The sequence below is a fragment of the Triticum aestivum genome, chromosome 5D (genome assembly GCF_018294505.1).
Source record: "Triticum aestivum cultivar Chinese Spring chromosome 5D, IWGSC CS RefSeq v2.1, whole genome shotgun sequence".
NCBI lineage: Eukaryota > Viridiplantae > Streptophyta > Magnoliopsida > Poales > Poaceae > Triticum > Triticum aestivum.
The window spans coordinates 457686288-457691033 of record NC_057808.1 but is presented as its reverse complement, the minus strand read 5'-3'; the positions used below and the strand labels follow the sequence as shown (position 1 = coordinate 457691033).

Here is a 4746-nt window from a genome sequence, read left to right as displayed (position 1 = left end):
ATCATGGAATATCTTGAACGGCCATCAAGAGAACATCTTGAATTACCCTGGCGAGTTTGCAACAAAAGTGAAGTCTGCAATTCAAAAATATTTTTTCAAAAGAGATTTTACTACCTTGCCCAACTTACTATAGTCTAACGGAAATAATCAGAAGACTCACAATAAGATGAAGAGGTAAATGCATCCGACCACATAGAGTCTAACTGGTATGTACTATGCTAGAAGTACAAGTACACAACCGACATACACGCTGTCTCTGCAAAGCCGGCCAACCAAGGCAACAGGTTCAATCAACAAGGGTTCCTAAAATCGACAAAGCTAGCTAGGTATTATCTTGCCTCCATTCTGGTGTCCTACTACCATTAAAGGTTTCATGACGCCTTTGCCGGCTCATCGCTGGGAATATCATCCTCGTCATGGTAGATGTTCTCCGCCATCTGCCATATCTGAAGGATGTTGTCTTCAGCAACGCTTGCAAGCACCCAGTCCTCACACGGGTTCCAGGAGAAGTCAGAGATTTTGCTTGTATGAACAAGAGCTCAGGAGGGCCGTCCTCCGCATCCTCTGGTGTTTGCTCCTGATCAATTCTGTCAACACAAACATCATTCACATCAAGAGGGAAGTGAGGAGACAAAAAGGAATACTGAAAAAAAAACTTTGAAAGCTGGACGGCTGTTTACCTGCTTAGATCCCAAACCATCAGCCTCCTTCCCAGACAACAAGATGCAAGTATAGTTTCATTCTTTGGGCTCCATCCAACTTGAAATACTTCCCCTCTGATTACACAATCAAATTCAGATTCAAGATCGATAATAACAAACATACGATGAATAACACAAACATATACTCATTCCTTCTAAGCTAAAAATAGGATGGATGGAACTTCGAACAGAAAAGTGATGGTAAAACTGAAGCATACTTGTGACAATCAAAAGTGTGCAGCGAAGTATCAATCTTCCGAAGATCAAATAATTTGACAGTCTTGTCGGTTGAACCAGTTGCAACAACCCATTCATTGAAAGGACTGAAAGCCAGGCAATTCACCTATAAATGTGACATAAGGAAACAAAGTGGAAAGTGTAAGAACATATTTCTTTATACAAACAACAGAAACAAAGGTAATTGGCTATTCCAGAAGAATAGAAATCATGCACGAGTAGAAACTACTAGAGTGATATGACTATATGAGTATTCATAAAATTGCTACCAGATGCCATCTTTCTTTTCTGGATATAGCAGTTGAGGTTTTCAAGTGAAACAGTTCGTGCAGCCGGATAAATAGATTGTAGTTTTCCTCCGATCACTACAGCATTCAGAATGAGATCATTTAGGATGTCCTCGGCTAATTTGTTTACAACCAATACTTGAAGAGAGGACCTAGATTCTAGAACAATGAACGTGTTAACACCCCATATGTTATCGTTATACAAATATGCTACTCTGTTTTGTATCCTGAACCACCATTGGCTGCATCAGCTTCAGGGGTAAGAACCAATAAACAAATTAACAAGATATCAACCACCATTGTAAGTTCAAGCAAGAATTGACCTCAACTTCTTACAAAGATAAATTTAAAAAAAAATCAGCACAGATACAAGATCAGTAATCTCACTTGTTCACATATTCAACACACTGAGCATTAAGCAGTATTATTGTTATGACTTATGATGCTTAACTGACTATGGACCATGACATGCGGTACCAACAGCTAGAGAACCAAAAGGATGGAATTGAAAGTCTTAGATTAATAAAACTGCCAGAGCTGCCATGTCTGAGTGTGAAATACAGACTATAATTCTATTCTTCAGGATAACACAGCAAAACCTGCTGACATGGACGGTGCATCACCCAAAATTACCCATGAAAGCTGCTGTTAGACCTAATGTGAATGGTTTCAACTAGGAGGGTGTAAAAGAAGTGTCGTAATTAGGATGCAGATAGACTTTTTCCTCATGTATACCATCTTCACAAAAGACCATCAGGAATATATTATATATATTATTTCTCCAAGGATGAATACCAGATATGACTAGCACACAAACACATTCAGAGAAACATGCTATCAGAATGGCATGTCATGAGGAAAGCTTTAACCAATGGTACAAACAAAGCTATGCGTTAATGCACATGAATGGAAAAAGGATCATGAGCCATACCTTAAAAATCTGGTATGCGTCGAGAGTTTTATTTTTACCATTTGCTGTGATGTCCCATAAGCAAATTTGAGCATCATCCGATCCACTCAGCAAATGACCCTCTTTAAAGATACTCCAGGACAGGCCATATCCTTCAGAGTTGTGTCCCTTCAGCCGTAAATCAGGATTGCACGCACCATCTAGTGGAGGCTTTGATGGGTGCTTGCTATAATCAAAGACATACACCTCTGCACTGACTGTCTTGGTAGCAATAATAAAAGAATTTTGGGGCATATATCGAGCCCGATTAACTTCTCCATCATGATTTATCTGTTGTTTGAAGTCAAACTACATAGAGTTTGACCTAATTTATCTAAAAAATAGCAGCATTTACAGTACAAAAATTATAAGTATGAACATCTCAATCACAAAAACATGCCTCTAGCCAATATTGAGCTCCGTGACCGAGCTAAGGTACATAATATAATTACAGGCATGTCATTAAACTGCTAGGTATTCAATGAGAAGAAGTTCATTTTTTTTTTTGCGGGAAGAGAACAAGTTAAAATTGACAGTATAACACAATAGATCAAAGCAATACCAAATCCTATATATATTCAACAAAGGTATAAAAAATAAAACAGAGAGTAGGCCAACTGTTATCCAGGTATGCCAACAGCAATGAGAGATTCATGGAAAACAAGAGAAAAAACATCCCAAGTTCTCTCAATGGCATACAAGCAATGAAAGAAAATCATAAATGATTCTCTTTTTTTTTGCAGGGGAATCATAAATGATTCAACTCAACGTGAACAGAGATTTCTCAGATATGGCATCCAAGATCATAAAGAGCCAAGGTTCATCATCCTGCAGTAGCTGGTTACAATCACTGCAACAGTGGAGCCGCAGCAAGAGGTTTTCGCCAATGATAGACAACACTTGATAATCTTAAAAGGTTCGATACAAACTCAAACATACGTTATAAGTTTGCGCTTACTGATCTGGTCCACGACTTAATAGTCTCAAAAGACTTGATACAAACCTAAAAATAGCATTGCACTGACACACGAAAAAGATACCGACAGAATATTAAGACTCAGACTCAAACAAACAAGTGCAATGAGAGCTGATTGAACACAGACAGACTAGATTGATTTGCTCAGTTCCCTAGATCCTGTAGACTTCCACAACAGTGGTGTGATCATAGCAGTGCTCTGAACTTGGAGAATCGATCTCTAGGCATCAAGGTTCGGGTATCGCAGTGCCGTCTCCGCTGAATTAAAGATGACAATATGGAATGCACATGAGATTCAGACAACGAGAGAAGAAAGTAGAAAGAAGAAAAAAGGAGTAAACTTTCATGATCGCGCTCTCACCTGGTGAGCCGTGAGTGAGAAGAACGATGTGCAGTGGGTAGTTGTTCCTAGGAAGATCGACCACCAAGGGGACTAAGCGCCCGTAGCGGCCCGAGCGGATACACAGCATGAGTGTGAAGTACACGTTAAGACCCAGCCTGTTTTGTAGCTCCACCGTCAGATTGTCCAAGGACTGGGACATGGCTACCTCGAACATTTCCCACGCATCCTCGTCCACAGACCCATCAGCAGCGGCCTGCACGTAGAAGACTTGGCGCAAGGGGCCGACCTGGGAAAGCGGGTGGAGCGGATGCTGCGCCTGAATTTGTGACATGACATGCGTCTCAGTGTTCTGAACCAGATAAGAAAGGTTGGGGAACTCTACGAACTGTACTCACCTCAACTGGAAGAGGGATGTCCATTCGGACCGGCAGAGGAGGGATGGTCTCCGCCACCCAGAACGACATATTGCTTAAATCACCAGGAGCAGGGGCGTCGCTGACGCTGACGGCGGTGTTCCAGCGGCGGATCCTGCCGTTGGCACGGAGGTAGCCGCCGGTAGCGTTGCGGAGGATGACGGCAGCATCAGTGGACCCCTCGTCGGCGGCGATGGACTCCCACGCGATGGACTGGAGACCCCGGACCACGAAGTCCAGCTGCGTCGCGGCACGGCCAAGATGGCCGCGCGGCGCCTGTCCGGACACGCCCAGGTAGCGGCCGTAGGCGGCGGAGTGGAGGAGGACGTGATCCCCGGAGAGATGCACGCTCCACGCGGCGCGAGTGGACGGACACTCCCAGCCCGTCGGCGTCGGCGTGGAGGTACAGGTCACGGCCGACGTTGCGCAGCCAGACGTGGTTACCGTCGACGAAGGCCCCCATCGCAAAGGAACCAGCTTCCGAAGTGGTGAAAGGGTGGGTTTTTTTGGAGAGCAGAACAGAGAAGCCGCCTGATCTGTGCGGGCTGGCGCTGGTGTATTTCTAGTCGAGACGGGTCTCTGGTGGTCTCGGTCTCCCCGGTTTGGTTTGCTTTAACGTACACAGGCTATCCACTGTCAAAGTTGCCAGTCTTTTCAGAAAAAGAAACTGGGAATACGAATTTGGCCTGGTACCATTTTCCCGCAACAGAAACATTCAAAATTGACACACCGAGATAGTGGCGCTACCAGACACCAATCTTTGAAATTTTGAAATACTACTAGACAACTCTCTGAAAAAATCGTGCGTTCCAATTGATGTGCGACAATTGGATTATGCCC

General features: G+C 43.6%; 1 pseudogene; it reads right to left on the bottom strand.

Moving 5' to 3' along the window:
- Nucleotides 1-371: 371 nt before the first annotated feature.
- LOC123120903 (histone-binding protein MSI1 homolog) lies at nt 372-4369 on the bottom strand (annotated as a pseudogene).
- Nucleotides 4370-4746: the final 377 nt, after the last annotated feature.